Below are 13113 nucleotides of genomic sequence, written 5' to 3'. Positions count from 1 at the left end.
AATTCTAGTTTCAGTGAACATACATAGGATTTTTTTTCTTTCTTCTTAATAAAGCTACCAGGTATTACATAGTATTGTGTGTGGGATGAAAGAGTCTTGGGTTCGAGTGAGGTTGTCGTGCGGTGATCGGAGCGGGAAATGTTTGTAGTGATTATAGATTTTAAAGTATTATGATGAAATGTGTAAATAGGCTGGGCGTAGATAGAGGAAACAGGGTGTTTGTAGAATATAGCGTCGTGGCAAATGAATATTAATGTGAATATGAATATTAATAAGTATATGAATATTGTAGTAGATGAATATAGAATATAGGACACCCATATAGTTAAATATATAGTAGCCCAGTGAATACTTCGCCGTGTGTTGATATATATAGATATTGAATAGATATGTGTGGCTACAAACATCTCAAGTTCTGACCCCTGCGCCATAATATCACGCGGACCGGAGGGCGATATAGTCGGACTATGGTAGTACTTTGTAGTTTTATGTGTCATAATAATAATCAACCATAGTAATACCATCTGATAGAAGGGGTAGCATCATATAATCGCAGACTAGACATATTGAATAATAAATTATGAAAAGACAGTAGTAGTTATACAACAGGGCTGTAGTGAATTATATTTTCTGGTCGGTTTTTTAAAATAGAATATCCTGCTCCGTGAGATTTTTTTTTTTCTTCACGTTACCTACTCAGGCTAGCTTACAATGTTCATGGAGGCGACAGCTCTGACTGGGTACAGAATCAAAACAACTAGTTATTGAAATTTATTAGCGTACCCGGACGTCGACCCCTAGTCCCCTTAAGTATTTTCATGTCTTTTCTTAGTTTAATTAGATGAGGGAAATTAACGACGTCCCAGACTGTGGCATGTCTGCGCGGGGTAGCCATCGGTGAGGTTTGGAATAGAAATCACCGATCCAAAATTCAGTTTATTTAATTTTTTTTTTATTTTGGCAAATCACTAATTAGGGATATCTTAGCTATTACTCTAATTTCATTACTATCCTGGAATCTTCTAGTTTCCAAGAGGTCGGATGATTTTTTTTTTCTTTTGAAATCCTAAATTAACGCCGTCTCTAACCTTCCGGAGGATTTCGGGGTCTGCAAGGGTGTTGACCGGATACGGTGAGTGGTGGGATTTCCCTAAAGCCTTTGTCTTTCCGAAAATCCCATTGTGGACACAGACTTGTCTCATCTTCGCAGACAGTTTTATCGGCTATTTATTTGGTAAGCCGAACCCTTTTTGGCATGTTAAGAATATTTTGGCTATGGATTTTGTTGAGAGCGAAATTCGACTTCTAACTTTGTAGCGTTAGTTATTTCTCACTTAAGTCTTTGGCGCCCCTATTCTTCGTCTTCCTTCTTCTCTATCTCTCTCTGTCTTCATTTCTTCAAGTTTTTTTTTAATTTTTTTCAACCTTCCCCCCCCCCAAGATTTTGAACTTGTTACTTACGATTTATTTAACGTACAACTCTGATCTGAAATTACCAGCTGAGACGTTGCAAGACACGACTCATAGATAAAGTAGATAATAATTGGGTCCTCCATCACATTTTGACCTATCGCTGAAATGAACAAAGACTTAGTATTTGACGACACTTCGATTACGTTCTTTCACCGTCGCTCCTCTTAAGTTTTTTTTTAATCCGTTGGTCACTTTCCTTTCTGTTTTGGTTTTCAATTACCTTGTAGTTAACCTGGGCCCAGAAATTGTATTTTGATTTACCTAGTTATATCTAGAAATGCTCTGTGTTACGTGCCTGCCTTACAAAGTTTTTTTTTCTTTTTTTTTCTTTCATGATTTAAACACGAATTGATTATATAAAAGTTAAAAATTTATAGACGCGCGGTATCAGATAAAATTTAATTTGTTTCCAAATGTAATGTTGGAAGTCATTTGTTTTCTTGGACAATGTTGCAACCTTCTTAGAATTTATTGTAGGGGTGATTAATTTAAATGTGTGCGCATTTATTATAAATATATATATAGAGAGAGAAATAAATACTTCGAAATGTATGTGTAATTAGTATGTGAATATGATGTTAAAGTAAAAGTATGATATTAAATGTATTATGAATATATGTAAGAGCGCTCGTGTCTGTCCCCCTAGACGTGTATTGGTTGCTATAGTTTACCAGAAGTCTTCCGACGAATTTAAGAACGTAGATTTTGTTAAGAATACCGCCGTGCACTTAAGTAATTTTCCTTTCCTTCTGAATCAATGTAAGTGATAACCTCTGTAATTATATAATGGCATGCATTGAAAAAATACCGGCAGGTCTAAACGTAACCCACATCATAACAAATATTATCCCTGAGCAATTAACCTAAAACCATTGTGGAAAGTGTACCTTGAATCCGTCTCACCTTCATATGTATCCTGTGACTTGACCAGTTTTTTTTATCCTCAATTTGAACCATCATACTCCGTACACCTGTGGAAGATCATTTTTTTTTTAAATCCGAACCATGTATAAACATATACGAAAGTGATCCTAATGAAAGGTCTCGTGAAGTGTCCCAGTGTTAGATAAATAACTTGAAATTATTCGATTAATAAATTTGGAAATAGACCGTCTAAGAGGAGAAACCTCCTCTAGTGAAAGTTATTTTCTTGAAATCCCTAGATGGGTATAGACGTAGCAGTGTGCGATTGCAGATATAAACTGTTACCAGTTACAAACCAAATATAGACGACGAATGGTTTTGTAAACCAATAGATATATATATATATATACATATAGAGATATATATAAATGACCACAAACTAAGTTAAATGGAGCGAAACGTTTTGGACACTACGACTAGTGCGTGAGTTGTGATTTGGACGCTCGAAATTATTAATATTTTAATATCTCGACGTGAGGTAGAGACTCATATAAGTTCTAATACACCAAAAAGTTTTTTTTTCCTTTCCTCTTTGTCCAATTTTTTTTTAAAAGTGAAATAAGTGTCGTATTTGCGTATGTCGCAAATCATCATTTTGCTTTAGCATGCCTAAGATATGATACGTGTAATTATTTTTTTTTTATTTTCTTTTTCATTTGTCAATATGATTGAATATATAAAAAATTACTAAAATATAATACTATGTACTCTATTAATATATAACCAAGAACTTGTGCTTTTAATATTCTCTTCATAATTATATGTTTGTCTTTCTTTTTTCACTATGAATGTAATAAACTATTTGTACCCTTGTAGTTAGTTGGTTTCCTTTAAACATATATACACTGTCCTGAGTGAGTGAGCGAGTGAATGCATGATAGATTTAATATAAGCAATTCTAGTGATATCATTTGTCATATTAACATCTGTAATATATGTGTCATGTTTTAATATATGTGTTAAGGTAAATAACCTAGGTCATGAAGGACCGTCACTAACGGCTTAAATCGGCTCGAGGAGTGAAGCAAAAATAGCAGGATAAGCCTAAATACGACATCTTTCTTCCAGGAAGTCGAACCTTTTATTGATACGATACCTAAATTTATATTGAGTTAATAAGTTTTTTTTTCTTTCCTTGGCTAATTCATATGTGTGGTCGATCCTAGAGGACAGAGTTCAGATGCTGGATAGTTATCAGTCACCGGTCGGAATAACTTTACAAAGAATTAAATTTCACTTTTCTCATTTCCAGGTCTAGGTCTGGGCAACCCCATGATCGTGGTGCCTGGAGCTAGGTCTGGGTGGTATGAGGGAACATGTGTCTATTCCGAAGCATTCCAAAATTGATTAGTTGTTAATAACATTTAGAATGATTCGTCTTTCAACGACTTTCCCGACCTTTTACTATATTTCTGGAATTATCCAGTAATCTGTTTCTCATTAAAATACCCTATCTCTTTTCTTTCTTCTTTACCTACCTCCTTCTTTTACCCTTCTACTTTCTTCTCTTTCTTTCCTATTTCTAAATGAAAGAAAACGGAGTCATGATTGAGAGTAGTCGCTATTGGCACGGTCAATAAGTTGTTTCGATGAATTTTCTTCGGGAGTCCGATATGGAATAATTAACAATAACAAAAGGTTTATTGGAAGTTACTCTATTGGAAAATAATCTGGATTTCAATCAGTAAGTGATCTTTCGTAATCGTCCTCGTTAAAGAAAAGTAATTTTAGCGACTCCTCTCCAACTCTACATTAGCTCTTTTATCTTCGTTAATTTTTTAAACGTTTTCTTTCAATTTTGGCGACCGTTGACATCGGACAGTTACCATGGAAACAATTGTTTTCCCTGGTAACGAATCTGAAATTATTTATTAAACACTGTTTAGGATCGAGCACGTATTGACTTGGCCACAAAGATGAATAATTAAAAAGTCACAGTGAGATTAAATAATTATAGTCATTGGCTATTCTGCTATCTTTGTCTCTCTCTGTAGAAAGGGGGAAATGAAGGAATTTGTCAAAGTAAATTCTAAAATTTGAAAATGCTGGAAGTTGACCCAAGGAGGGAATTAGATAGGAGTCCCTTAATTTATGAATAGTACCTGATTAATAAGTCTTGTTAGTTGATAAGTATATAATTGCATGTGTTTATATTGTGTCTTTTTGGGTGTAAGCTATGGCAACCAATAGAGAAGTCGTATCACACGAGAACGCGGAAGTCTCATGTACACAATGTACATTAGAAAGTAGTGAGAAAAGAGCTCGCGTCTCTCGTAGGCTAGTGAGGTGTCACGAATGTGGGCTGAAATGGATTCATTTCAGTTGTACCAATTTAGAGGATACTGCTGAAAATGCAGAAAAGGTCCGAGCTGGTGAGATAGTTAAATATTGTAAAGAATGTGAGGGGAAGCTCCACCAGTCGCGTGAACCCATGAGTTTATCCTCGGAGAGAGAAACTGAACATCCCGATTCGGACGGTGAACGAGGGTTTAGTACCCCGAAGAACCGAGGCCAAATATCTCCAGTGGAGATATCTGACCTCGATGATGATGAAGGAGATGGGGATCCAATTGGTGATAAACCCAAAGAAAAGCAAAGGAAGACTGGGTCGTCTAATAATGACGCTCTCCTCCTTTCATTACAACAAATGCTACAGGAAATGAGACGCGAAATGAATGAAAATAGCCGGGAAATGAGACGCGAAATAAATGAAAAAATAGATGAAAATAGCCTGGAGATGAGACGCGAAATAAATGAGAATAGCCGAGAGATGAGACGTGAAATAAATGAAAAATTTGACACCTCGAAACGAGAAACCGAATCTCGATTCGAGGTATTAACCCAGAAAATAGACAACATATGTTTGGACTTTGCTTCCTCAATAAACAAATTGAGAGAGCAAACGTCTACTGACATCGATTTGGTCAGATGCGAGGCTCAACAGTCCATAAAGCAACTTCAGCAGGAGACTGAAAGTAAATTAGATCATGTAAATTCTGAAATTGAAGAAATGGATACAAAATTACATAAAATCGACAATAAACTAGAAACACAGCAGGCCGAAATTGATAGTTTAAAGTCAACCTTGTCAGACTTATCATTGAAAACCGAACTGGAAGTAACTGACCAGAAAATTTCGAAAATTCAGAACGACATAGTAAATATTCGAAAAGAAATGACAAAATCTAGTCGCGAAAAATCAGAAGTAACCTATCCTTTCCCCGGTAGCGATTCCTCAGAAGTATTACCTGCGACAACAACTACATGTAGCGCAGGAAAAGAAAATTTAATGTCGGTTGATGCACGGGATATTGCGACGCACTACCCCATGCATCGGTCAGAACCAAAGTCGTGGTTCAATTCTAATAGTGTGCCGAATCAGTCGAGTGTTGTGACGACTACGGTCACTAGCGTGAGTGCTCCCTCCTTACATGGAGGTATTCAATCACATAGCGTGTTGCCGGGAAGAGGAGATGGGTGCCATTCTGAGTCGTTGTTCACGGGTGCGATTGGTCCGGGGATGGAGCCCAACATATTTAATACGACCAATAGAATCCCTTTTAATTACATGGGTAATTATAACACCGCTACTACGTCGTCGGTGGTAAATCCGGTGACGACTCCGATTGTGCAGGATAATATGTTAATTCCCACTAACTATTCCCCTGCTTATGTTAGTATGGGTTCCAAGGTTTCGCTGAGGGACATCGAACGTTTTCCCACTTTTGATGGGAATATTACCAATGGACAGCCTCGTGTTTTTCTGCGTAGATTGCAGCAGTGTTTAGAAATGTATCGGCTGACTGATAGAGAACGTTTACAAATAGTGGAAAAACTTTTAATTGCAGCATCAGGCGCGTGGTTTGCTTCTATTAAATATAGAATCCATACGTTTGACGATTTCCTGATCCTTTTCAAGGAAGAATACTGCAATGAACATATAGAGAGGCTTCAGAAACGCAACCTCCAATCTTTAAGATATGATCGAGCCAAGTATGGGTCCCTTCTGGACTATGCTTGGAAGATCATAGAATTGTACTATCAGATTGCAGAAAATCCATCGCAAGCCGAGCTAGTGGACATAATAGTGAACGCTCTTCCACCAGATGAGTCGCGGGCTATTGCTTCCCACTTATGCCAAACGGTGCGAGAAGTTACGTCACGCCTAGCTGCCCTGTGTGGGAAAGAAACTGGAGGCCCACCAAAGAGGTATTTCGCCCGACAGGCAAAAGTTGTGAAACCCGTGAAAAGCAAGGCAACGGCTAGTTGCCAAACGGACTTTCTGAGTTACACCCAAGCTGGATCTCGCTATCCGAGTGGGAGTGGCTCAGAAAGCAATCAATATAATGGTCGACGTCTGTTTCGTAACCGACCGATGTTTAACAATCGCCGGGGTTATCGCCCCTATGACCGCACAATGGGGGAATCGAACCCGAATAGGGACGATAATAGGAGGAACTTTAACGGGGCGTACCGGAGAAGAGAAAACGGTAATGGTCAAAACGGCAATGTTAACAATAACTGTGCAAGTAGATCTCAGAATTCTGCCCCTTCGCAAATACCAACTAATGGCGGAAATGGAATTCTAGCCACTCGAGGGATTGATAGTCGCGAGACCGCTGTCAAATCGACAAACTAATTCCGCAACTACCTGGTGAAATGGGGGAGGATAGTTGCGGGAAAATACACCCCATTATTTTGAAAAATCAGACTGACCATGAATGTAAATCTAAGTTATGGACTCAAAATTCATCATTTCGGGACTCGTTACAATTTGTTATAAAATTTGTTATAGATGAGGAACCCTTTGCTTCAAGTGAAGAACGCTATTTTTCTACCTCTCCCAGCCTACGAGGAAGTATCGGCGGCGTTGAACTTGTCGCTACAATAGATAGTGGCTCGGAGCTCTGCCTAATGGACTGGGAGGTGTGGAAAAAATTAAAGCAACGGTTTCCATCCGCTAAATTGAGACCATACACGGGCCTTACACTTGGCGCTTTCGCTGGAAAAGAGAGTTTTTCGGTCCAGGGCGTTCAAAATTTTAATCTAAACATACAAAATCATATATTTGAAATAGCCATCTTCGTCATAAAGTATTTGCGAACGGACCTAATACTGGGATGTCCGTTTCTAGATAAATTCCATTGTATCATTGACCGGGAAAAGAAAGAGATCAGAATGAAAGATAGTTTAGGAAACACTGTTGTCGTTCCCACGGATCGACCAAATATAATGCTAGTGAAATTACCAGTAGAAGAGATTGCAATCGGTGAATCAGGATGGCCGGTGGTGGATCAACCCATGCTTGACCCCAATTTAACTTGTCAAGCTGCCTGTGCAGTGACACCTCTCCACAAGGGAGGGGTTAACAGGGGAGATCAGCTGGATCCACTCCTGGGCACCGAATGCAATGTCTCGGAACAAGAGATTGATTCATATATTGTCACTCGGGATGACTTACCATCACCGATTAAATTAGGTCTTCGGAAATTATTAATAAAGTACCGTTCTCTTTTCTCTGAGTACCCACGCCGTGTTAACGCGCCTCCCTATAAAATACAGTTGAAAGATGAAGAACCAGTTGTTGGACCATGTTATTCCGTTCCTCAGGCTATACAACCTGAGTTTGAAGCAGAGTTGAATAAATGGTTACGGTTGGGAATAGCAATAGAACAAATGTCTCCATATCGGAATCCTATTCATGTCGTCCGGAAGGCCTCTGGCGGTGTACGTCCAGTTTTAGATCTGAGGGCTACCAACTCAAAAATTATATCTCCACAGGTGCAGGTAGAACCAATCAATGAGTTACTACACCGTGTTTCGCAGGCAATGTGGTTTTCGTCGTTTGACGCGTCAAGTGCTTATTACGGGATCAGTTTACACCCAGACTCTTACCAATGCACCAGTTTTGTGTACAAGGGAAGACAATATTGCCTTACTGTTCTGCCACAGGGGCTGAAAAGTAGTCCTGCCGTATTTCAATCAGTAATGACAAAATTTTTTAATGACTCGACCCGTTCTTTTGTTATTTTGTACTTAGACGATGTACTAGTAAAATCAACTACTGAAGAAGAGCATTTGATTCATCTAGAGAGAACTTTCGAAATCTTTAAACAAGCAAATTTTTCATTAAATTTCAAGAAATGTAAGTTCTTTGCACGGGAAATCAAATTTTTAGGACATATAATTAGTGGCAGAACAATAAGGGTTGACCCTCGACTCAATGAGCCAATTCGTTGTTTTCCAGTACCGAAATCTAAGAAAGCATTACAGAAGTTTTTAGGGCTTATAGGATGGAGGCGAAAATTTATCCCAAACTTTTCTGGTCTCACTGCTAATCTGTATCAACTCCTGAAAAAGGATCAGAAATTCGTACTGAACAACGAAGCCTTGGAAACTTTCAATAAACTGAGAACTCTTCTTAGTAATCCACCTGCATTAAGTCAGCCAGATTTCTCCTTGCCTTTTCACATCCATAGTGATGCGTGCATGGAAAATTTGGCTGGCCTACTTGCACAATATCCTTCAGATAAAGATAATCCTAACGTCATTGGATATGCCAGTCGACGGGTGAAACCCTATGAGTTGTCTCTTTCAATATCTCAGCTGGAACTCCTGTCAGTCCTGTTCCTCTGTGAACATTTTGAGCAGTATATCATGGGTCGTACTACTTATGTCCATACAGATAACGCGGCAGTCACACATGCATTCACCCAAAAGAACCTTGAGCCACGAACCACCCGCATTCTATTGAAACTGCAGAAATTCGACTTAATTTTCCAACACTGCCCAGGCAGAGAAAATTTTGTAGCCGACACAATCAGCAGATACCCACCTGAGGTATTGCTTGAGCCCGAAACACATTATGTTCATTTTTTAACCAAAACTCAGGATGCTGATATTAATCTAGACTTTATTCGAGAAAATCAAATAACGGATGAATTATGTAAGAACCTGTTAAAGCAATATGAAAACAACCGTAATCTGGACAGAGTAACAATGTACTGTGGGTTAATTTATATTAAACCTTTGCGTATTCAGAAATGGCTCTTAGTGATACCGCAGAGTTGTATACCCCAAATTATCAGTCTTGTCCATTCTACCGGTCACTTTGGAGTTCAGAAGTGTTATCGTTTTTGTCGAGCTATATTTTATTGGAAGAATCAAAAACCCACGATTAAAAACTTCATACGAAATTGCATAGAATGTGCCGAAACAAAGTTTACAAACCGTGCTATAGCTAAGCAGGAATATCATATTCAAGCCACCGTACCCCATGAGACTCTGGGGGTGGATCTTATTGGAAAATTGCCACCCAGTCAGGGATATTATTATATTTTATCTCTAACAGATATTTATTCTCGTTTCGTTACTTTCCTTCCACTGAAAAAGGCTCATACTAAGGAAATAATCACAGTATTAGAGAGACGATACTTTCATCTATTGCCTTACCCACAGGAATTCTTATCTGATAAAGGACCACAGTTCCAATCTAAGTTATGGCAGGACTTTTGTAACAAATATAAAATTAAACATAAGAAAACTTCCAGTTATTCCCCGCAGGCTAACGGCGTTACAGAACGTAGCCATAAAGAACTCAATAGATTAGTTAGATTATGGTGTCATGAGGATCAAACCACTTGGCACAAGTACTTAGTTAAAATTCAGGACCTTCTGAACAATTCATATTGTTCCAGTATTGGCTGTACGCCTGCGGAACGCTTTCTTAGTTATTCTGCCGTTGATAGCTATAGGAAAGTGTTCCCATGGCCCAAAGAGTTAGATTCCATAGATAACCGTTTCCGATACGCTGAAGTAGAGGTAAAATTAAAAAGTCATACTAAACAGTCGTCAAACGCTATAAATCTGCAAGAAGGGCAATTAGTGATGTTGAAACTGCATAACTTATCCTCACTCATAAAGCATGAGTCAGCAAAATGGATGAAAGTCTATACCGGCCCGTTTTTAGCAGTTAAATTATTGAAAAATTGCGCTGTATTACATAATCTAAAAGGTGAAAGTATCGGAACTCACAATTTCCAAAATCTTAAGCTTTTCAACTGTACTGAGGACAAAAAACGGGAACTTCTATCTCAATACCCAAAGTGAATGTTACACTGTCTCATTTGAGTGTATGAGAGTATGAGTGAGTAGTTAGTTTATTAATATTAATACATGTTAATTCTATTCAACAAAATTTTGTTATTCAAACAAAATTTTTTTTTAACGACGCCGGGGAACTGTAATATGCCATTACAGTCTAATGATATTATGTTTTTAATAGGAGGGTGCCCGAAATTTTTTTGCACCGACTGTACTTGATGTTTAACAAAAATTTCTGGCTGTTCATATAATTCGTAATTTTATTTGTTATTCTATTTCAAATTAACATGGAAAAACTGTAAAAAATTCATTGGGAATGATAGTTTTGGGAATCAATATCTTTATTTATATTTTAAATTAGTTATAAGTCTTGCATATGTATATGTAAATGGATTATTACAATTCTTACGGTGTCAGTGCTATCCGAAAATATAGATCCACTATTGGACGGAACTTTCCAGATCAAATAACCAATCTAAAATTCGACAGAATTTTCAGGACCACCCTTCACCTCTCTTTTAGATACCTAGGTCCTTCTAAAATCTAGTTTAATCCAGATTTTACCAAATTTTATTCGCTTCAAAGCCCCACCGCCAAAATGCTTAGTTTTGATTGGCTGATAAACCCACGCTATGATATTAGGGCGCAATTATTCCATTCTACGCCGGAAAATCTCGCTGACAACAGCCAGATTCGGATCTCCAGCTCAGAAAGATAAAAATGAGCTAGAAAAACTGCAGTAAAAGGTAAAACTAATATAATAGTCGAATAACTACCAAGCAGGAAGCTACGGAGCCATAATTTGTTAGTTTTTCATAGTAAAAACCGGACTGAAGAAATAAAAAATAGATGACGCCATGTTGTGCAGATATTGTTAGTTATGGACAGGCTTTGTAAAGTGCATCAGTTTGCGAGTTTTCTTAGGAATCTATAAACAGTTTCGGAGGAGTGGTGTTTTCTCCCTTAAAATATTCTTATCCTTAAAATTATTCCTTTTCTAGTTACGTAAGGCCTGCCTCACTACCGTTTGTGTTCGTGTATGTAGTGGATGTGATTTCTTTTTGTATTTATTTATTAGTAACATGGCGGTATTTAATTTTGTGGTAGTCAGTCCAGTAATCACAATGCACGTGTAAATTTCAGTAAGGGCTCCTATCTGACTCCCAAATTGGGAGTACGGCTTCCAGCGGGATGAGTTGAACATTCAGTTTGTTCCGGGTTCCTGCCCCTTCAGGGCAGGGGTCCTATTGCTAGCTAATACTCCGATATGTCCCCTCAGGGCATCGATTAAATAGGTCGAGTAAAGAATATGATTTAGTAAATATAAGGGCCAGTTGGCCCTGTTCATTTCTTTCCTTTCGTTACCTTTCATAGAGCCGATTTAACATGGTAAAATCTGAATGATTTCTGTATATTTATTAGTATAACATGTATTAATGTAGTGTGTAGTATGAATGTGGCATGATGTGTCTTGTAGTTCGAGTAGTATGTGTATATTTGTAATGTAGTATCAGTGATAGTGATAATTAAGTGATGAAAGAGTGTGTTGGACAGTGTAGTATTTACTATGCGATAAATTTTTATTACTCCGTCATTAAGTGAACGTAATATAGTATAATAATTCCGTGTACAAGGTCACATTCAGTTGTTCAAGGGTTCATTATATCGTCGCTAGCCCTAGTGTCAAAAGTCAGTACTAACCGCCATTCTTCTGTCGAGGTGCTTAGTGATTTAGTTTTCGTGAAATTGACCTTTCTTTTCAAAATAAAACCTGGAAGGTATAATTCACAGCCCATATGAATGTACAGTTAGGTCAAGTGACCCAAAATTAATATATTCTGAAAGTTTCAACATTCTGCATAGTCTAGAAATCGAGATATTTAAATAAATAAACAATACGTAAATTTTTAACAGAAGTCGGGCGATATGATGCTAGTTCTTCGCTTTGGAATTATATTAGATGTTCATTTTTCTTCGTGGCTGCAGAAGCTTATTGTTGCTGCAGAATTTCATAAACATTAAACATTATCGCAGATAATTCTAGTTTCAGTGAACATACATAGGATTTTTTTTCTTTCTTCTTAATAAAGCTACCAGGTATTACATAGTATTGTGTGTGGGATGAAAGAGTCTTGGGTTCGAGTGAGGTTGTCGTGCGGTGATCGGAGCGGGAAATGTTTGTAGTGATTATAGATTTTAAAGTATTATGATGAAATGTGTAAATAGGCTGGGCGTAGATAGAGGAAACAGGGTGTTTGTAGAATATAGCGTCGTGGCAAATGAATATTAATGTGAATATGAATATTAATAAGTATATGAATATTGTAGTAGATGAATATAGAATATAGGACACCCATATAGTTAAATATATAGTAGCCCAGTGAATACTTCGCCGTGTGTTGATATATATAGATATTGAATAGATATGTGTGGCTACAAACATCTCAAGTTCTGACCCCTGCGCCATAATATCACGCGGACCGGAGGGCGATATAGTCGGACTATGGTAGTACTTTGTAGTTTTATGTGTCATAATAATAATCAACCATAGTAATACCATCTGATAGAAGGGGTAGCATCATATAATCGCAGACTAGACATATTGAATAATAA

Source organism: Thermobia domestica, chromosome 8, assembly GCF_964235325.1.
Source record: "Thermobia domestica chromosome 8, izTheDome1.hap1.1, whole genome shotgun sequence".
In the NCBI taxonomy this organism is placed as follows: domain Eukaryota; kingdom Metazoa; phylum Arthropoda; class Insecta; order Zygentoma; family Lepismatidae; genus Thermobia; species Thermobia domestica.
This window is presented reverse-complemented; position numbering follows the sequence as displayed.